Source organism: Leucopleurus acutus (genome assembly GCF_964270905.1).
Source record: "Leucopleurus acutus genome assembly, chromosome: 7".
NCBI lineage: Eukaryota > Metazoa > Chordata > Mammalia > Artiodactyla > Delphinidae > Leucopleurus > Leucopleurus acutus.
The window spans coordinates 77,958,700-77,982,560 of record NC_139150.1 but is presented as its reverse complement, the minus strand read 5'-3'; positions in this window follow the sequence as shown (position 1 = coordinate 77,982,560).

Sequence of the window (23,861 nt, the reverse complement as noted above, 5' to 3'; positions counted from 1 at the left end):
GTATGTATATAATATGTGTATATATATATACACACACACACGTACATACACACACACACACAAACACACACATAACATCTTCTTTCTCCAGTCATCCATCAGTGGAAACTTAGGTTGTTTACATGTCTTGGCTATTGCAAATAATGCTGCAATGAACACGAGAGTGCAAATGTCTCTTCAGTATTCTGTGTTTATTTCCTTTGGAAATATATCCAGAAGTAGTATTGCTGGATCCTATTGTAGTGTAATTTATAATTATTTGAGGAACTTTGATACTGTTTTCCATGGTGGCTGCACCAATTTACATGCCTACCAACAGTGCACAAGGTCCCTTTTCTCCACATCCATGCCAACAATTGCTATCTCTTGTTAATTTGATGATATCCACTCTAACAGGTGAGGTCATATTTTATTGTGATTTAATTTGCATTTTTCTGATGATTACTGATGTTGAGCATCTTTTCATGTTCCTGTTCACCATTTATCTGTCTTCTTTGGGAAAAGTCTATTCAGTTGCTCTGCACATTTTTTTTCTAACGTCTTCACTGGAATATAATTACTTTAAAATGGTGTGTTAGCTGTATAAAAAAGTGAATCAGCTATACGTACACATATATCCCCATATCCACTCCCTCTTACGTTTCCCTACCACCATCCCTATCCCATCCCAGTATGTGGTCACAAAGCACCGAGCTGATCTTCCTGTGCTATGGGGCTGCTTCCCACTAGCTATGTATTTTACATTTGGTAGTGTATATATGTCAGTGTCACTGCCTCATGTCGTCCCAGCTTACCCTTTCCCCTCCCTGTGTCCTCAAGTCCATTCTCTATGTCGGAGTCTTTATTCCTGTCCTGCCACAAGGATCTTCAAAACCTTTTTTTCTTATTTCATTCCATATATATGTGTTAGCATACAGTATTTGTTTTTCTCTTTCTGACTTACTTCATTCTGTATGACAGACTCTAAGTACATCCACCTTACTACAAATAATTCAGTTTCTGTTCTTTTTAAGGTTGAGTAATATTCCATTGTATATATGTGCCACATATTCTTTATCTATTAATCTGTTGATGGACACTTAGGTTGCTTCCATGTCATGGCTATTGTAAATAGTGCTGCAATGAACATTGTGGTACATGACTATTTTTCAATTATGGTCTTCTCAGGGTATATGCACAGTAGTTGGATTGCTGGGTCATATGGTACCTCTATTTTTATTTTTTTAAGGAAATTCCATACTGTTCTCCATAGTGGCTGTATCAGTTTACATTCCCACCAACAGTGCAAGTCCACAGTCCAACAGTCCACACCCTCTCCACCATTTATTGCTTGTAGACTTTTTGATGATGGCCATTCTTACTGGTGTGAGGTGATACCTCATTGTAGTTTTTATTTGCATTTCTCTAATGATTAGTGATGTTGAGCATCCTTTCATGTTTTTATGGGAATCTGTATATTCTCTTTAGAAAAATGTCTGTTTAGGTCTTTTGTCATTTTTGGTTTCGGTTTTTGTTTTTTTGACATTGAGCTGCATGAGCTGCTTGTTTATTTTGGAGATTAATCCTTTGTCAGTTGATTTGTTTGCAAATATTTTTTCCCATTCTGAGGGTTGTCTTTTCATCTTGTTTATGGTTTCCTTTCATGTGCAAGAGCTTTTAAGTTTCATTAGTTCCCATTTGTTGATTTTTGTTTTTATTTCCCTTTCTCTAGGAGGTGGGTCAAAAAGGATCTTGCTGTGATTTATGTCATAGAGTGTTCTCTCTGTGTTTTTATAAGAGTTTTATAGTGTCTGGTGTTGTGTTTAGGTCTTCAATCCATTTTGAGTTTATTTTTGTGTATGGTGTTAGGGAGTGTTCTAATATCATTCTTTAACATGTAGCTGTCCATTTTTCCCAGCAGTACTTATTAAAGGGCTGTCTTTTCTCCATTGTATATTTTTGCCTCCTTTATCAAAGATAGGGTGACCATGTGTGCATGGATTTATCTCTGGGCTTTCTATCCTCTCCCATTGATGTATTATTTCTGTTTTTGTGCCAGTACCATACTCTCTTTATTACTGTAGCTTTGTACTACAGTCTGAAGTCAGGGAGCCTGATTCCTTCAGCTCCGTTTTTCTTTCTCAAGATTGCTTTGGCTCTTTGGGGTCTTTTGTGTTTCCATACAAATTGTGAAGTTTGTTTTCTACCTCTGTGAAAAATGCCAATGGTAGTTTGATAGGGATTGCACTGAATCTGTAGATTGCTTTGGGTAATATAGTCATTTTCACAATGTTGGTTCTTCCAGTCCAAGAACATGGTATATCTTACCATCTGTTTCTATCATCTTTAATGTCTTTCATCAGTGTCTTATAGTTTTCTGCATAGAACTCTTTTGTCTTCTTAGTTAGGTTTATTCCTAGGTATTTTATTCTTTTATTTGCAGTGGTAAATGGCAGTGTTTCCTTAATTTCTCCTTCATATATTTCATCATTAGTGTACAGGAATGCAAGAGATTTCTGTGCATTAATTTTGTATCCTGCTACTTTACCAAATTCATTGATTAGCTGTAGTAGTTTTCTGGTACCATCTTTACAATTCTTAATATAATATCAGTGACTGTAAACAGTGACTGTTTTACTTCTTTTCCAGTTTGGATTCCTTTTATTTCATTTTCTTCTCTGAGTGCTGAGGCAAAAGCTTCCAAAACTATGTTCAGTAACAGTAGTGTGAGTGGGCCACCTTGTCTTGTTCCTGATCTTAGTGGAAATGGTTTCATTTTTTCACCATTGAGAAAGATGTTGGCTGTGGGATTGTCATATACGACCTTTATTATATTGAGGTAAGTTCCCACTATGCCTCCTTTCTGAAGGGTATTTTTCATAAATGGGTGTTGAATTTTGTCAAAAGATTTTTCTGCATCTATTGAGATGATCATATGTTTTTCTCCTTCAATTTTTTAATATGGTGTATCACACTGATTGATTTGCGTATATTGAAGAATCCTTGCATTCCTGGGATAAACCACACTAGATCATGGTGTATGATCCTTTTAATGTGCTGTTGGATTCTGTTTTCTAGTATTTTGATGAGGATTTTTGCATCTAAGTTAATCAGTGATATTGGCCTGTAGTTTTCTTTTTTTTGTGACACATTTGTCTGGTTTTGGTTTCAGGATGATGGTGGCCCCGTAGAATGAGTTTGGGAGTGTTCCTCCCTCTGCTGTATTTTGGAAGAGAAGAATAGGTGTTAGCTCTTCTCTAAATGTTTGATAGAATTCGCCTCTGAAGCCATCTGGTCTGGGGCTTTTGCTTGTTGGAAGATTTTTAATCACCGTTTCAATTTCAGTGCTTGTGATTGGTCAGTTTATATTTTCTATTTCTCCTTGGTTCACTCTGAAGGTTGCGCTTTTCTAAGAATTTGTCCATTTCTTCCACACTGTCCATTTTATTGACATATAGTGTTTTGTAGTAATCTCTCATAGTCCTTGGTATTTCTGCAGTGTCAGTTGTTACTTCTCCTTTTTCATTTCTAATTCTATTGAATTCAGTCTTCTCCCTTTTTTTCTTGATGAGTCTGGCTAATGGTTTATTAGTTTTGTTTGTCTTCAAAGAACCAGCTTTTATTGCTCTTTGCTATCATTTCTTTCGTTTCTTTTTCATTTTTTTCTGATGTATTCTTTATGAATTCTTTCCTTCTGCTAACTTTGGGGGTTTTTTTGTTTGTTTTTTGGTTTTTTTTGGTCTTCTTTCTCTAAATGCTTTAGATGTAAGGTTAGGTTGTTTATTTGAGATTTTTCTTGTTTCTTGAGGTAGGATTGTCTTGCTATAAACTTCCCTCTTAGAACTGCTTTTGTTGCATCCCATGGATTTTGGATCACCATGTTTTCATTGTCAGTTGTTTTAGGTATTTTTTGATTTCCTCTTTGATTTCTTCAGTGATCTCTTGGTTATTTAGTAGAATACTGTTTACCCTCCATGTGTTTCTATTTTTTACAGTTTTTTCCTGACATCTACTCTCATAGCATGTGGTCGTAAAAGACACTTGAAACAATTAGTTTTCTTAAATTTACCAAGGCTTAATTTGTGACCAAAGATATGATCTATCCTGGAGAATGTTCCATGAGCACTTGAGAAGAAATTGTATTCTGCTGTTTTTGGATGGAGTGTCCTATAAATATCAGTTAAGCCCCTCTTGTTTAATGTGTCATTTAAAGCTTGTGTTTCCTTATTTATTTTCATTTTTGATGATCTAACCATTGGTGAAAGTGGGGTGTTCAAATCCCTTAATATTGTGTTACTCTCAATTTCCCCTTTTATGACTGTTAGCAATTGCCTTATGTATTCAGGCACTGCTATGTTGGGTGCATAAATATTTACAATTGTTATATCTTCTTCTTGGATTGATCCCTTGATCATTATGTAGTGTCCTTCTTTGTCCCTTGTAATAGTCTTTAAAGTCTGTTTTGTCTGATATGAGAATTGCTAATCCAGCTATTTTTTATTTCCATTTGCATGGAATATATTTCTCCATCCCCTCACTTTCAGTCTGTATGTGTCCCTAGGTCTGAAGTGGGTGTCTTGTACACAGCCTATATATGGATCTTATTTTTGTATCCATTCAGCCAGTCTGTGTCTTTTGGTTGGAGCATTTCATCCATTTACATCTAAGGTAGTTATCGATATGTATGTTCCTATTACCATTTTCTTAATTATTTTGGGTTTGTTATTGTAGGTCTTTTCCTTCTCTTGTGTTTCCTGCCTAGAGAGGTTCCTTTAGAATTTGTTGTAAGGCTGGTTTGGTGGTGCTGAGTTCTCGTAGCTTTTGCTTGTCTGTAAAGATTTTAATTTCACTGTCGAATCCGAGTGAGGTCCTTGCTGGGTAGAGTAATCTTGGTTGTAGGTTTTTCCCTTTCATCACTTTAAATATGTCCTGCCACTCCCTTCTGGCTTGCAGAGTTTCTGCTGAATGATCAGCTGTTAACCTGTAGGGATTCCCTTGTATGTTATTTGTTGTTTTTCCCTTGCTGCTTTTAATATTTTTTCTTTGTATTTCATTTTTGATAGTTTGATTAATCTGTGTCTTTGTGTGTTTCTCCTTGGATTTATCCTGTATGGGACTCTCTGCACTTTCTGGACTTGATTGACTATTTCGTTTCCCATATTAGGGAAGTTTTCAACTATAAGCTCTTCAAATATTTTCTCAGTCCCTTTCTTTTTCTCTCCTTCTTCTGGGACCCCAGTAATTAGAATGTTGATGTGTTTTATGTTGTCCCAAAGTTCTCAGAGACTGTCCTCAATTATTTTTATTCTTTTTTCTTTATTCTGCTCTGTGGTAGTTATTTCCACTATTTTGTCTTCCTGGTCACTTCTCCGTTTTTCTACCTCAGTTATTGTGCTATTGATTCCTTCTAGAGAATTTTTAATTTCATTTATTTTGTTGTTCATCATTGTTTGTTTGCTGTTTAGTTCTTCTGCGTTAAACTTTTCTTGTATTTTCTCCATTCTCTTTCCAAGATTTTGGGTCACCTTTAATATCATAACTCTAAATTCATTTCCAGGTAGACTGCCTATTTCCTCCTCATTTATTTGGGGTGGGTTTTTACCTTTTTCCTTCATCTGCTGTGTGTTTCTTTGTATTCTCATTTTGCTTGACCCACTGTGTTTGGGGTCTCCTTTTCACAGGCTGCAGGTTTGTAGTTCCCGTTGATTTTGGTGTCTGTCCCCAGTGGCTAAGGTCGGTTCAGTGGGTTGTGTAGGCTTCCTGGTGGAGGGGACTAGTGCCTGTGTTCTGGTGGATGAGGATGGATCTTGTTTTTTGGTGGGCAGGACTGCATCAGTGGTGTGTTTTGGGGTGTCTGTGACCTTATTATGATTTTAGGCAGTGTCTCTAATAATGGCTGGGGTTTTGTTCCCGTCTTGCTAGTTGTTTGGCATATATGGTGTCCAGCACTGGAGCTTGCTGGTTGTTGAGTGGAGCTGGGTCGTAACGTTGAGATGGAGATCTCTGGGAGAGCTCTAGCTGATTTATATTACGAGGGGCCGGGAGGTCTCTGCTGGAGCGATGTCCTGAACTCGGCTCTCCCACCACAGAGGCTCAGGCCTGACATCCAGCTGGAGCACCAAGACCCTTTCAGCCACATTGCTCAGAAGAAAAGGGAGAAAAGAAAGAAGAAAAATAAATAAAATGAAATAAAGTTATGAATATAAAAATTAAAAAATAACAAAACAAAAAAATAAAAAAGTAATTAAAAGTAAATAGAGCAAGCAAACCAGTAAACAAATCCACCAATGATAACGAACGCTAGAAAGTGTACTAAAAAATAAATGGGCAGACAGAACCCTAGGACAAATGGTAAAAGCAGAGCTATACAGACCAAATCACACAGAGAAGCATACACACAAAAAGAGAGGGAAAATAAATATATATATGTAAAAGAGAGCAATCATATCAATAAATCTACCAATGATAATAAGCTCTAAATACTAAACAAAGATAAACATAAATCTAGAAACAAATTAGACAGAGAAAGCAAACCCCAAGTCTACTGTTGCTCCCAAAGTCCACCACTTCAGTTTTGGGATGATCTGTTGTCTATTCAGGTATTCCACAGATGCAGGGTACATCAAATTAATGGTGGAGATTTAATCCACTGAGGCTGCCTGCAGAGATTTCCCTTTCTCTTCTTTGTTCTCAAAGCTCCTAGGGTTCAGCTTTGGATTTGGCCCTGGCTCTGTGTGTGGGTCACCCTCTGGCATCTGGTCTTCACCTAGACAGGAGGGGGTAAAAGAAGCAGCTGATTAGGGGGCTCTGGCTCACTCAGGCCTCTGGGAGGGAGGGATACGGAATGTGGGGCCAGCCTGCGGCAGCAGAGGCTGGCATGACGTCACAACAGCCTGAGGCACATTGTGTGTTCTCCTGGGAAAGTTGTCCCTGGATCACAGGACCCTGGTAGTGGCAGGCTGCACAGGCAGCCTGGAGGGATGGTGTTAATAGTGACCTGTGCTTGCACACAGGATTCCTGGTGGCTGCAGTAGCAGCGTTAGTGTTTCATGCCAGTCTCTGGTGTCTGCACTGACAGCCGCGGCTTGCCCCTTTCTCTGGAGTTCATTTAGGTGGTGCTCTGAATCCCCTCTCCTCACGCACCCTGAAACAATGGTCTCTTGACTCTTAGGCAAGTCCACACTTTTTCCCAGACTTCCTCCCGGCTAGCTGTGGCACACTAGCCCCCTTCAGGATGTGTTCACACAGCCAATCCCAGTCCTCTCCCTGGTATGTGACCTCCGAAGCCCGAGCTTCATCTCCTAGCCCCCACCCACCCCAGCGGGTGAGCAGACAAGACTCTCAGGCTGGTGAGCGCTACTCGGCACTGATCCTCTGTGTGGGAATCTCTCCACTTTTCCCTCTCTACCCTTGTTGCTCTCCTCGTGGCTCCAAAAATCCCCTGCCCCCCCTGCCCCGTGTCCATCCCTGTCTCCACCAGTGAAAGGGCTTCCTAGTGTGTGGAAACTTTTCCTCCTTCACAGCTCCCTCCCAGAGATGCACATCCTGTCCCTATTCTTTTGTCTCTGTTTTTTCTTTTCTCTTTTGCCCTACTCAGGTACGTGGGGAGTTTCTTGCCTTTTGGCAAATCTGAGGTCTTCTGCCAGCGTTTGGTAGGTGTTCTGTAGGAGTTGTTACACATGTAGATGTATTTTTGATGTTCTTGTGGCGACGAAGCTGATCTCCATGTCTTACTCCTCCGCCATTTTGAAGGTCCTCTCTGCACATTGTTTTAATCAGATAGTTTCTTTTTGGGCTACTGAGTTGTGTGATTTGTTTATATATTTTGGATTTTAACCCTTTATCACATATATATTTTATAAATATTTTCTGTCATTCAGTAGTTTGTCTTTATATTTTTTTGATGGTTTCCTTTGTTGTGCAGAAGCTTTTTAGCTTGATGTAGTCCCATTTTTTGTTTATGCTTTTGTTGCTTTTGCTTTTGGTGTCAAATGTAAAAAGTCATTGCCAAAACTGTGTAAAATAGCTTTCCATTATGTTTTCTTCCAGGAGTTTTCCAGTTTTACAGGTCTTAAATTTAAGTCTATAATCCATTTTCATTTAACTATCTTAAAATTTTATTTGTCAATTATACCTCAGTAGAGCTGATAAAGTATGGTTAGTTTCTCAGGGTATTTTTTCGTGATCCATGTTATAGTTCTCTGTTACTATTGTATGTAGTGTAGTCTAAACCATTTATATTCACTGTAGCATTCAATCAAGTAATTTGTCTTGCTCGGGAGAAAAGAGAAAGCTAGAAAATGAAAAACTAGATCTTTGTAGTCATATTTTTGAGCAAACATTTTTTTACACTAACAAATTTAAAGGTGATAAAATAAGCATACATATATCACAAAATATTTTTATTCATTTATTTAAATTTTTATTGGAGTATAGTTGATTTACAATGTTGTGTTAGTTTAAGTTGTACAACAAAGTGTTTCAGTTAGACATATACATATATTCACTATTTTTTAGATTCTTTTCCATGTAGGTCACTGTATTTAGTAGAGTTCTCTGTGCTACACAGTAGGTCCTTATTAGTTATCCATTGGTTATATAGTAGTGTTTATGTGTCAATCTCTCAATTTATCCCTGCCTCCTTCCCCCCACCCCAGTAACCATAAGTTTGTTTCCTACATCTGTGGCTCTATTTTTGTTTTGTAAGTAAGTTCATTTGTACCTTTTTTTTAGATTCCATATATAAGCAATATCATATGATATTTGTCTTTCTCTGTCTGACTTAGTTCACTTAGTGTACAATCTCTAGGTCCATCCATGTTGCTGCAAATAACATTTATTTTTTATGGCTGAGTAATATTCCATTGTATATATTTACCACTTCTTCTTTATCTATTCCTCTGTTGATGGACATTTAGGTTACTGCTATGTCTTGGCTATTGTAAATAGTGCTGCAATGAATTGGGGTGTGTGTATTTTTTGAGTTATGGTTTTCTCCAGATATATGCCCAGGAGTGGGATTTCTGAATCATATGGTAGTTCTATATTTTGATTTTTAATGAACCTCTATACTGTTGTCCATAATGGTTGTATCAATTTACTTTTCCACCAGCAGTGTAGGCACGTTTGCTTTTCTCCACGCCCTCTTCAGCATTTATTGTTTGTAGATTTTTTGATGATGGCCATTCTGACTGGTGTGAGGTGATACCTCATTGTAAGTTTGATTTGCATTTCTCTAATAATTAGTGATGTTGAGCCTCTTTTCATGTGCTTTTTGGCCATCTGTATGTCTTCTTTGGAGAAATGTCTATTTAGATTTTCGACCCATTTTTTGATTGGGTTGTTTGTTTTTATGATATTAAGCTTCATTAGCTGTTTGTATATCTTGGAGCTTAATCCATTATAGGTCACATTTTTTGCAATTTTTTTTCCCATTCTGTAGGTTGTCTATTCATTTTGTTTATAGTTTCCTTTGCTGTGCAAACACTTTTGAGTTTAATTAGGTCCCATTTGTTTATTTTTGTTTTTATTTTCATTACTCTAGGAGGTGGATGAAAAAAGATAGTGCTATGATTTATGTCAGAGTGTTCTGACTGGGTTTTCCTCTAAGAGTTTTATAGTATCTGGCTTTACATTTAAGTTTTTAATCCATTTTGAGTTTATTTTTGTGTATGGTGTTAGAGAGTGTTTTAATTTTATTCTTTTACCTGTAGCTGTCCAGTTTTCCCATCACCACTTATTGAAGAGGCTGTCTTTTCTCCATTTTATGTTCTTTCCTCCTTTGAAGATACATGCAAAAGTACTCAACAAAATACTAGCAAACTAATCCAACAATACATGAAAATGTTCACACATGATTATCAAGCGGGATTTATTTCAGGGACACAATGGATCTTCAATATACACAAATCAATCAGTGTGATACACCACATTAACAAACTGAAGAATAAAACCATTTGATGCAGAAAAAACTTTTGAAAAAATTGAACACCCATTATGATAAAAAACTCTCTGGAAAGTGGACATACAGGGAACCTACCTCAACATAATATAGGCTATATATGAGAAACCCACACCCAACATCATTCTCAATGGTGAAACACTGAAAGGATTTGCTCTATGATCATAAAGAAGACAAGAATGTCCACTCTCACCTTTTTTATTCAACATAGTTTTGGAAGTCCGAGCCATGGGAGTCAGAGAAGAAAAAGAAATAAAAGGAATCCAAATCAGGAAAGAAGTAAAACTGTCAGTGTTTGCAGATGACATGATATACATAGAAAATTACAAAGATGCTCCCAGAAAACTCTAGAGCTCACCAATGAATGTGGTAAATTTGCAGGACACAAAATTAATACACAGAAATCTTTTGCATTTCTATATACCAACAACAAAAGATCAGAAAGAAAAATTAAGGAAACAATTCCATCTACCATTGCATCAAAGAGAATAAAATACATAGGAATAAAGCTACCTAAGGAGGCAAAAGACCTATACTCAGAAAACTATAAGGTAGTGATGAAGTAAAAAATGAAAAACAGGTGGAGATATACACCATGTTCTTGGATTGAAAGAATCAATATTGTCAATGTGACTACACTACCCAAAGCTATGTACAGATTCAGTGCAATATCTATCAAATTAACAATGACATTTTTCACAGAATTGGAAAAAAAATTTACAGTTTGTATGGAAACACAAAAGACCCCGATTAGCCAAAGCAATCTGGAGAAAGAAAAACGGAGGTGGAGGAATCAGGCTTCCTAACTTGAGACTATACTACAAAGCTATAGTCATCAAAACAGTTTGATACTGGCACAAAAACGGGAATATAGATCAATGGAACAGGATAGAAAGTTCAGATATAAACCTACTCACCTACGGTCAACTAATCTATGACAAAGGAGGCACATAAAACATTTGAATAAGCTATTAATCTGTTATTCCATAATATATGAAAATAACTAAAATCAAAACCACTTTTACTGACAATTATTCCTTAGATTTTGTCTAGGAATGCAAAGTTTATTTATAAATTAACTGAATTTAATATTAGTCTGAGGTCTCAAAGTAGACTAAAAATCTGAAAATGTAATTTAAGTTGACACATTAAAGCTACATGATTTTTAAGTATTATTAAAACTAGTAAAAATATTAATTATAAAGGATATCCATTATTAAAATGAATTTACAATTTGTGGTAACAATAATTACTTGCTCAATTTATCCAGCAAAAGTTGGAAATTGAACATTTTTTAAACTGATATATCAATCCACAACTTATACTAATTAAAATAATACAGTACTATTTTTACAACATGGTAAAATCAAGGAGAAAATAACATTAAATCCCTCTTGTTTTTCCACCAGTCATCAATTTATCAGGCTATTCATGAGTAATTTTTATCAGTTTTTTTAATATACCTCTGTATTACCCTTGAATTTTGAATCTTGAAGTTATGACAAAAACTCAAGTGGCGGAGGAGGAGCTTCCAGTTGGAGGAAGAGTAAGACATGGAGATCAACTTCCTCCCCACAAATAAATCAGAAATACATCTACATGTGGAACAACCCCTACAGAACACCTACTGAACGCTGGCAGAACACCTCAGACTTGCCAAAAGGCAAGAAACTCCCCACGTACCTGAGTAGGGCAGAAGAAAAAAGCAAAAACAGAGACAAAAGTATAGGGACAGGACCTGCACCAGTGGGAGGGAGCTGTGAAGGAGGAAAGGTTTTCACACACTAGGAAGCCCTTTCGCGGGTGGAGACTGCAGGTGGTGGAGGGGGAAAGCTTCGGAGACACAGAGGAGAGCGCAGCAACAGGGGTGTGGAGGGCAAAGTGGAGAGATTCCTGCACAGAGGATCCATACCGGCCAGCACTCACCAGCTGAGAGGCTTGTCTGCTCACCTGCCATGGTGGGTTGGGGCTGGGAGCTGAGGCTCTGGCTTCGGAGGTCAGATTCCACGGAGAGGACTGGCGTTGGCTGCGTGAACACACCTTAAGGGGGCTAGTGCACCACAGCTAGCTGGGAGTGTGTCTCGGAAAAGGTCTGGAGCTGCCAAAGAGGCAAGAGACTTTTTCTTGCCTCTTGGTTTCGCAGTGCTTGAGGAGAGGGAATTAAGAGCACCACCTGAAGGAGCTCCAGAGACAGGCATGAGCTGCAACTATCAGCGCAGACACCAGAGACGGGCATGAGACACTAAGGCTGCTGCTGCAGCCACCAAGAAGCCTGAGTGCAAGCACAGGTCACCATCCACACCTCCCCTCCTGGGAGCCTGTGCAGCCCGCCACTGCCAGGGTTCCGTGATCCTGGGGCAATTTCCCCAGGAGAACACACGGCGTGCCTCAGGCTGGTGCAACGTCAAACTGGCCTCTGTCGCTGCAGGCGTGCCCCGTGTTCCATTCCCCTCCATCCCCCTCCGTCCTCCTGGCCTGAGTGAGCCTGAGCACCCAATCAGCTGCTACTTTAACCCCATCCTCTCTGAGCAAAGACCAGATGCCCTCGGGCAACCTACAGGCAGAGGTGGGAAATTGACAGTAACACATTCATAGTAGGGGACTTTAACACCCCACTTTCACCAATTAACAAATCATCCAAAATGAAAATAAATAAGGAAACACAAGCTTTAAATGATACATTAAACAAGATGGACTTAATTGATATCTATAGGACATTCCATCTAAAAACAACAGAATACACATTTTTCTCAAGTGCTCATGCAACATTCTCCAGGATAGATCATATCTTTGGTCACAAATCAAGCCTTGGTAAATTTAAGAAAATTGAAATCGTATCAAGTACCTTTTCTGACCACAACTCTATGAGAGTAGATATCAAATACAGGAAAAATCTGTAAAAAAATACAAACACATGGATGCTAAACAATACACTACTTAATAACCAAGAGATCTATGAAGAAATCCAAGAGGAAATCAAAAAATACTTGGGAACAAATGACAATGAAAACACGATGACCCAAAACCTATGGAATGCAGCAAAAGCAGTTTTCAGACGGAAGTTTATAGAAATACAATCCTACCTTAAGAAACAAGAAACCTCTCAAAAAAACAAGCTAACCTTACACTTAAAGCAGCTAGTGAAAGAAGAACAAAAAAATCCCAAAGTTAGCAGAAGGAAAGAAATCATAAAGATCAAATCAGAAATAAATGAAAAATAATGAAGCAAACAGTAGCAACGATCAGTAAAACTAAAAACTGATTCTGTGAAAGGATAAAAAAAGTTGATGAACCATTAGCCAGACTCATCAAGAAAAAAAGGAAGAATACTAATCAATAAAATTGGAAATGAAAAAGGAGAAATAACAACTGACAAGCAGAAATACAAAGGGTCATGAGAGATTACTACAAGCAACTCTATGCCAATAAAATGGACAACCTGGAAGAAATGGACAAATTCGTAGAAAAGCACAACCTTCTGAGACTGAGCCAGGAAGAAATAGAAAATATGAACAGACCAATCAAAAGCACTGAAATTGAAACTGTGATTAAAAATCTTCCAACAGACAAAAGCCCAGGACCAGATTGCTTCACAGATGAATTCTATCAAACATTTACAGAAGAGCTAACACCCATCCTTCTCAAACTCTTCCAAATATAGCAGGGGGAGGAGCACTCCCAAACTCATTCTACAAGGCCACCATCACCCTGATACCAAAACCAGACAGAGATGTCACAAGGAAAGAAAACTGCAGGCTAATATCACTGATGAACATAGATGCAAAAATCCTCAACAAAATACTAGCAAACAGAATCCAACAGCACATTAAGAGGATCATAAACTATGATCAAGTGGGGTTTATTCCGGGAATGCAAGGATTTTTCAATATATGCAAATGAATCAATGTGATACACCATATTAAGAAATTGAATGATAAAACCATATGATCATCTCAGTAGATGCAGAAAAAGCTTTTGACAAAATTCAACACCAATTTATGATAAGAACTCTCTAGAAAGTAGGCACAGAGGGAACTTACCTGAACATTATAAAGGCCATATATGACAGACACACAGCCAATATTGTCCTCAATGGTGAAAAACTGAAACCATTTCCACTAAGATCAGGGACAAGAAAAGGTTGCCCATTCTCACCACTATTATTCAACATTGTTTTGGAAGTTTTAGCCACAGCAATCAGAGAAGAAAAAGAAATAAAAGAAATCCAAATTGGAAAAGAAGAAATAAACCTGTCACTGTTTGCAGATGACATGATACCATACATAGAGAATCATAAAGATGGTACCAGAAAACTACTAGAGCTAATCAATGAATTTGGTACAATAGCAGGATACAAAATTAATGCACAGAAATCTCTGGCATTCCTATATACTAATGATGAAAAATCTGAAAGTGAAATCAAGAAAACACTCCCATTTACCATTGCAACTAAAAGAATAAAATACCTAAGAATAAACCTACCTAAGGAGACAGAAGACCTATGTGTAGAAAACTATAAGACACTGGTGAAAGAAATTAAAGATGATACAAATAGATGGAGAGGTATACCATGTTCTTGGATTGGAAGAATCAACATTGTGAAAATGACTGCAGTACCCAAAGCAATCTGCAGATTCAATGCAATCCCTATCAAAGTACCACTGGCATTTATTCACAGAAGTAGAATAAAAAATTTCATAATTTGTATGGAATCACAAAAGACCCCGTATAGCCAAAGCAATCTTGAGAAAGAAAAATGGAGATGGAGGAATCAGGCTCCCTGGCTTCAGACTATACTACACAGCTACAGTAATCAAGACAGTATGTACTGGCACAAAAACAGAAATATAGATCAATGGAACAGGATAGGAAGCACAGAGATAAACCCATGCACGTATGGTCACCTTATCTTTGATAATGGAGGCAAAAATATACAATGGAGAAAAGACAGCCCCTTCAATAAGTACTGCTGGGAAAACTGGACAGCTACATGTTAAAGAATTATATTAGAACACTCCCTAATACCATACACAAAAATCAACTCAAAATGGTTTAAAGACCTGAATATAAGGCCAGACACTATCAATCTCTTAGAGGAAAACATAGGTAGAACACTCTATGACATAAATCACAGCAAGATCCTTTTTGACCCACCTCCTAGAGAAATGGAAATAAAAACAAAAATAAACAAATGGGACCTAATGAAACTTAAAAGCTTTTGGACAGCAGAGGAAACCATAAATAAGATGAAAAGACAACCCTCAGAATGGGAGAAAATACTTGCAAATGAAGCAATTGACAAAGAGTAAATCTCCAAAATTTACAAGCAGCTCATGCAGCTGAATGTCAAAAACACAAACAACCCAATCCAAAAATAGGCAGAAGACCTTAATAGACATTTCTCCAAAGAAGATATACAGATTGCCAACAAACACATGAAAGAATGCTCGACATCATTAATCATTAGAGAAATGCAAATCAAGACTACAATGGGATATCATCTCTCACAGGTCAGAATGGCCATCATCAAAAAATCTACAAACAATAAATGCTGGAGAGGGTGTGGAGAAAAGGGAACCCTCTTGCACTGTTGGTGGGAATGTAAATTGATACAGCCACTATGGAGAATAGTGTGGAGGTTCCTTAAAAAACTAAAATTAGAACTAGCATATGACCCAGCAATCCCACTACTGGGCAAATACCCTGAGAAAACCATAATTCTAAAAGATTCATGTACCACAATGTTCATTGCAGCTCTATTTACAACAGCCAGGACATGGAAACAACCTAAGTGTCCATCGACAGATGAATGGATAAAGAAGATGTGGCACATATATACAATGGAATATTACTCAGCCATAAGAAGAAATGAAATTGAGTTATTTGTAGTGAGGTGGATGGACCTAGAATCTGTCATACAGAGTGAAGTAAGTCAGAAAGAGAAAAACAAATACCGTATGCTAACATGTGTATAGGGAATCTAAAAAAAAAAAAAAAATGGTGCTGAAGAACCTAGGGGCAGGACATGAATAAAGACGCACATGTAGAGAATGGGCTCTAGGACACAGGGACGGGGAAGGGTAAGCTGGGACAGAGTGGGAGAGTGGCATGGGCATATATACACTACCAAATATAAAATAGATAGCTAGTGGGAAGCCGCTGCATAGCCCCGGGAGATCAGTTCGGTGCTTTATGACCACCTAGAGGGGTGGGATGGGGGTGGGGTGGGAGTGAGGGAGATGCAAGAGGTAAGAGTTATGGGGATATATGTATATGTATGGCTGATTCACTTTCTTATAAAGCAGAAACTAACCATTGTAAAGCAATTATACTCCAATAAAGATGTTAAAAAAAAAAGAAAAACTCAAGTGGCTTGCTTTTTTTTTCTTTTTCCTAAATTTCAGGGTTGTCTAGAAAAATAAAGTTTAGAAAGTAAACATATATAATAAAAAACAAAGTTTAATATTTATATATTCATTTTGATAATTATTTATATTCGATATTTAAGAGTGTACATATAATCACACAATGTATTTTCTTTTATGACTAATAATCTCCAGGCTTCTCAAAAGAATGGGAAAAACAGAAGAGGAAAGACCAAAAGCAAAAGAGAAAGGAAGCTGGTTTCTCACAGAAATGAAGTTATCAGTGTAAAAGGCAAATTATCTTTCATCTGCAATATGGAAGTAAAGTTTAGATGCAGAAAACCTTATGTGAACATCTACTCTCAAAGAAACTAACTCCACATGTTTATTACTTTCTTTTAAACAGTGAGTCATCTTTTAAAGATATTTACAGAGTAAAGAAAATCTTGTGTAGATACATTTTTCTCACTGACATCAGTTTCCTTTTGCCTAAAGGACTAACTTTACCATTTCTTATAGTAATCATTCATCAACTTTCATATGTCAGAGGAAGTCTTTATTTCTTCTGTTTTTGAAATATCTATTGACTGGGTTTAGAATTATAGGTTCACAGTATTTTCTTTATATTTCTTATCCTTAGAGTTTGTTGAAGTTACTTGACCTGTGGTTTATACTTTTCATAAAGTTCAGAAATTTTTCAGTGATTATTTTTGCAAATACCACCCCCATATCCCCAGCCCTATTCCTTCAGTTTCTCCAGTTATAGGAGTATTAGGCCAATTGTAGTTTACTTCTTTTTTCTTTGTTTCATATTTTTTTAACTTTTTGATTTGAAATAATTGTAGAGTCACAGGAAATATCAAATATACAGGGAGGTTTAATGAGCCCTCCGTTCTGCTTCCTCCCGTGTTGACATCTTACATAACTTTGCTATTGACAGTCCAATATGCAAACCAAAAAATTGACATTGTGTAATTCAGAGAGGTTATTCAGATTTTAAATTATGCATTTACTCGTTTGTGTGTTGTGTGTGTCTGTATATATTTATACTCCATTTATCAGTGCATAGCTTCATGAAGATGAAGCTACAATGAAGATAGAGAACTGGCTACTCCTTTACCTCATTCCTCACCCTGGTCTAAATCTCTCACCCCTGACAACCACTAATCTGTTATTTTCCATCTCTGTAACTGTTTTTCATTTCCTAAATATTCTGTAAATGCTATCACACAGTATGTAAATTTTTAAGATTAGATTTTTTTTTTTCCTCACTCAGATAATTCCCTTGATGTCTATCTAAGTTATTACACGTAGCAGTAGTTTCTTCATTTTTAGTGCTGAGTAGTGTTTCATGGTATGGATGTAACAGTTTGCAGACGTTCGCCCACTGAAGGATATTTGGGTTATTTCCAGTTTGGGGCTTTTACAAATGAAGTTCTCTGAACATTTGTGTACAGCCTTTCTCTTGCACATAGGTTTTCATTTCTGTATCATAAATGCTCGAGTCAGTGTTTCATTGTGTATAGTTTCTACTGTTTTTTTTTTTTCAAGCTCACTAATCTTTTCTCCTACAGTATGCGATCTATTAATCCCATCCAGTGTATTTTTCATTTTAGACATATTTTTCATCTCTGGATGATTGATTTGGGTCTTTAAAAAGTATCTTCCTTATCCCTGCTTAATATTCTCAATATTTTCCTATCTTCTTGTCTATATGGTATCTTATAATAATAACTATTTTAATGTCTTTATCAACTAATTCTGTCATCTGTTATTTCTTGCTCTGTTTCTATTGATTGATTTTTCTGCATCTTATGTCTGGTAATTTTTTTTTTAATTGAATGAAAAACATTCTGAATTTGATCTTTCTGGGTATTAGATATTTCTGTATTCCTGTAAATATACTTGAGGTTTGTTCTCTGGTGCAGTTAAGTTTTTTGGTAACAGCTTGACTTTTTAAGGTATGTGTCATTCAGGGTCCAGCAAGAGAAGTAGCAGAACCATTAGGATGAAGGATGAATATAGACATAGGAAATGAGTGAATTGGCTTATTCAGTGTGGGGGCTGGTTAAGTGGTTTCTACAAGGCTATTTCTGTATCTAAAGCTAGAGCTCAATGTCCACAGGGTAGGCAGTCTGATGAAAAGCTTGGAAATAGCCTGGAACCCCATGAACTGGAACCTCATAAGGATTAACTAAAATTCATGTCCTTTTTTTCTTGCCTCTGAACTAGTTGAGAAATGTATGCTGCATAAGTCATTGCCCTTCTTGTAACTAAACATACATGGCCCAGGAGTCAGAAACTGAATGAAGATCCAGAGAGAACAGTTAGCAGCCACAGGCCCAGCTGCTACTCTGGGTCAAGGAAGTGCGTCAGCAGATTAACAACAATACGTGTGTCTGCATCAGAATGGCTGCTCCCTTGCTTGAGTCCTCCAACTCCCACCAGAGAATTACCCTTGGAACCTCCCTGAAACAAGAAGCACACTAGAAAGGCAATTCTGAAATGCTGTTAGAATTTCCAGAACAGCCTTAAGTCAAGTCTAATTTTGTTTTGCTACTGAAGTAATTTCTTTCTGAGTACTCTTTCCAATGTGCCATGAATTCCATGTTTTTCTACTCTGGTGATAGGAACACAAATTATTCTTAAACCTATAGAGCTCCAGGTCTCTCTCTTCCTTTCAGATGAGTTTGAGTAGTTTCCTCACACACATGTACTGCTTACTACTCAGCACCCTCTGCAGATATCTGGAGCTCCTCTCCCCACCCTCTCTTTTTCTCTGCAGTTCTGTCCTCTCCAGTAGTCTATCCTGAGAATTTTAGCTCCTTGGGTTCCCTGAAATCCTCACTCAGTCTTTGCAACTCAATCAGAGTCTTCCTGGCTTTCCCCCTTCCTGTTCTGTGTCCTGGAAACACTCTGTTCAGTAAGTGGTGGTGGTTGTAGGGTTTACCTCATTTTCTGTCCCTCTGCCAGAAACATTGACTTGGTTGGCTGATATCCAGTGTCTGAAAATGTTTGTTTCATATATTTTGTCACCATTTTAAAGTTGATTTTGAGGAGAAGGGGAGATCCAGTTTTTATTTTTCCAGCTTGGCTGAAAGAAGTATTCTCTGTTAGATTTAATATTATTCTGATTCACCCTTTCTGGAGGGCATAATCTTCCAGAGATTTTTTTTAGGCAAGAGAATATTTTATTCATCCTGTCCCCTCCTATTGATGGGTCCTGAACTTGAAACTTTGTCTCCATAGCCCAGTAAAACTTGAGAAAAAACTGCTCTTCTTTTCATAGTTTTGTATTTTTGCCTCTCACCTTGCATTGCTGCAGAATTTACCTTTCTTGGGGGAAGTTGTGGTGAAACTGGATGTTGCTGAAATCTCTAGTGTTAATATCTTCTCCATGAAATCATCAAATTCACAGCTGGTTTCCCTATCCAGTGACAGTTGCCCTCTTTCTTTGTAGAACATTTCAGTATCTTGTCTTTTCCCTTAATCAGCACATGGCCCCACTGAAAAAATGCCTGCTCATTATAAATCACCTCTCTGAAGTTTTGTCCTCTAATTATAGCTCCTTTTGTCTTTGCTGTCCCATCAGTTTTCAAAAATATTTATAATACTTTTAAAATACAAACTTGTATTCTTCTGCCACAAGGCTACTCCATTTACCCAAAAGTAGAAGTCAACTGTTACTTTTTAAATTATGGTTTTCTGATATTCAGATATATACATACATGTATATATACAAATATACATATGTATACAAATATACATATACACATATATTTAAATATATACATATACCTTCAAATATATACACATATACATGTATATTCAAATATATACAAATAAACATACATAATATATATATATACATATATATCTCCATAATGCCATTTTGATTATATTTATATCTTTATAATTATTTTGTTATAACTGTAGTTTTAAGCAACATTCAAAATAGTGCTACTGGGTCATCTATGTGTATCTTGTGTTGCCTTCATATTGAAATTCTTATGTAAACTTTGAGACTTTATATTTATTCAGTTTATAGCATATTTGAAAAAATGTTTCTCCTTAGCATATAGAAATTAAGACAAGCATTTATTAAGTACTAAGTTCTAGAAGGTAAGCAAAGGATTCATACATTTATTATATCTCTGAGGTTTTAAAATATTTATTTCTGCTGGGTACAGCATAAATAGATTAAGTTTTTATAAATAAAGCAGGATTTGTGGCCATATTGTAGAACAAATTAGCCAATGATATCTCCACTCTGATATTAAATGGACATTCTTTTCACAGAAAGGAATTAAAAAATATTGCTCTGACTCTGAACTACACAGAACCTTAAGAGATGGTTTAGACTTAAAACATACATTTTGATATTCCAAATTAGATGAGTATTGCAGATTCGTTATACAAGGAACATACTCTTTAGAAGGCTGGTATTGGATAATAGATGAATAAATGCACTGGAGTCATGAAGAAGTGGGAAAACTGGAGTCCTGATTCTAGTATTTGTTTTCCTGTGTAGTAGGGAGGTCTGTTAGCTCCTTTGAGCATTTGTAATAGCTATTAAATAATTCTGACCCATGCCTTGTTTGGCTGACAAGCTGTCGTGAAAAGTAAATGAGATAAAAGATATGAAATCAATTTATAAACATAAAACTATGAAAATTTATGTAATCATATTCAGGAAACTGAGTTTCCCAGATTTATATTTCATTTAAGTGTAGTGCTTTTTAAGTTCTCATTAAGATAAGAGCATTGGAAGCAGCATGCTCTGCTGTGTAATATTTTAGTTGGGGATAGGGCTGATAGAAATCAGATGTTTTTCCTGACTGAGTGGTTGAGAAAAAATAGACATTCATATTTATACCTAAAAATTAGCAATGTTCTTGCTTATTTTAAACTTCCAATAATAATAAAACCACAGCTCTTGAAGTGTGCCGTGTAAGCAATTTTGCTTTTGAGCCCTTTAAAGGCAGAGATTGATTGTGAGGAAAGCCTAGACACACACCTATATCTTGAGTAATAATCAGGAGTGAAAAATATATATCGGTGCTTTTCTCCAAAGACAGAGTTTTCAGTCTGCTAATGATGGATAGAATAAAGCCTCAAAACTCTACTTTCTTATTTGTTTTGGATTTGTATGGTATATAGCCCAAAAGATTCTTAATATAGAATGAATGTACTTTTTTCATGCTGGATGCTATGACTTGAATCTCATAAGACAGGGCATAATAACATGACATGCTTCTCAATACCTTTGATCCCATTTGATAAAGAACAAATCTTCAGTTTCCCATATTTCTATTAAAAATACAGCTGTCTCTGCAGCAGAGATTCAGAAATCCCAATGATCAGACAACTAGGGAAAAGCTCTCTGGCAGACTCAACTGGTATATCAGTGCTCTGAGGAAAAGGATGTGTGGGAGCAGCAGAGCTTACCCTGGTTACTTCAGTTGAATAACTTAGATAAATATCGTAATATGAAAGAAATAAAACTAGCTGAGACTACATTTTTAAAAGATATTTTCTTCTTCAACATCCTGTTTTATCTACCTACAATATCAACCAGCTGTATTTATAAATAGTACATAGAACTGGTTAAGAGTTGAGGTTCTAGTGTCAACAAATATGGGCCATAACTAGGCTCTGCCAACAATTAGGTTAGATATCGTAAACTAAGGCTCCATTTGTGTATGTGCCAAAGGGTAAAAAAAACCCATGATGGCTACCTCGCAGAGTTAGTAAAATTGAGACTATGATTGTACAGTACTTAATACAGTCTAATGGGTGGAGTGGCCTGGAGTACAGTACTGGTAAATGTTATTAATTATATACATCATACATATGATCATATTAATTATTAAAAAGACACAACATCTATTATGGTCTCATTATTGGGTGGCACTAACAAATACATTCTACTTAGATTCAGGTTTATGAGGGATTATAATGAATCACTCAGACACTACTGATTGTCTAGGGCATGCAGTACTAAGGATTTTTACCATTTTGAGTCTCATTCAGAAAGACTCCGAATGGTGCACTATTGAAAAGAAGGCCCCATTGGACAAGGATTCTCCCTAGTTGTCATGGTGACCCACACATTCCAAAATGTGTGGAAAATTAACTGATAATGTCAGCATTTAAAAAGCCTAAGTACTAGCTTCAAATACAAGGTTTTGAGTTAAAATGCTGTTAAGTGGACAATGGTCATTTTCAAATCAATCTTGCCCTTTACTTCGCAGTTAAATTTCTTCAAATAACACCTACTATTTTCAGAGCAAACTGAATGGACTTCTGTATGACTGAACCCTATAGTCAGGTTAAACTCTAAGGGAAAAAAAAGCCATACTCTAACACTAATATTTTCATTCTCTGCTGCTTGGTTGAAAAATGAAATGACAGACCAAGAAATTTATGTTACTTTGTTTGAGCATAAGATGGTATTTATCCAAACCCATTCTTACTTTAAGAATGGCAATGAGAGAAACATCATTTGTGAAGGTTATTTACTGGAAAAAATACAAATTCTAGAATGAAGGTTATGAGTTTAAATTCTACACCTATTAAATACTAGCTAGATGACCACAGGTTTAAATAATTTTATATAATTATACCTATGCCCAATTTTCCTTATCTCAAAAGACAGAAAGGCCCTCTATCTTATAGGAATATTAGATGGAATAACTAAAATAACATTAATGATAATTAAAATTCAAATTTTGTAAACAGACCTTCTTGGAGTATTTGTTGTGTTTCTGGCACTCTGTTTATTAATTGAACGTATTTATTATCTATGAATGATTTAAACAGTGCCTGGAAATAAGGACTCTAATAATTTTTTTACTCTTTATATAAAATCTTAAATTACCTCATATATGCATGGCTCTATGACGAGGAAGTATAATGCAGTATGATTATCTCCTTTTTCTTATCTCCACTCTTAGACTGTGAGCTTTCAGAAACTTGGAAAGAGACTGTCCCTTGAAAGTTCAAAGATAAAACATTTTGGCAAAGTATATTACATCCTCAGTAATGTTTGTTTAATGAATGAATACAAATAAGTAAACTCTGGATTGATAAACTCCAGGAAATAGATTTAGTTAAAGATAGGTGCTTTAAAATTCAAGGAACACTATAAGGAAATAATCACCTAGATAGAGCAAGGCAAAGCCTATTTAAATGCCACACAATTGGCATAGAAAAAAGTATTATAAATTCAGAGAAAGAAGGCACTTTTAGGAGTCAGAGTTAGATTTGAATAAAGTTCTGCAAGTGGGACCTGGAGATATGAAATAGAAGACTACTGCAAGGCAGGAGACGGCATATATCAAGACCTACAGAACTGAATAACTCTAACATCTTCATAGCATACGGAACAGGCTGCTATGGATTCCTAAATATCTGTGTAGCAGAATGGGGAGATGAGGTTGAATGGAAACTTTGGTCTGCTTTGACCTTATTAATAGTTATCTATTGAGGTTTGAGCAAGGGTTTGCTATAAGAATTATATTTACATACTGTTCATTTACGTAAATGACAGATGG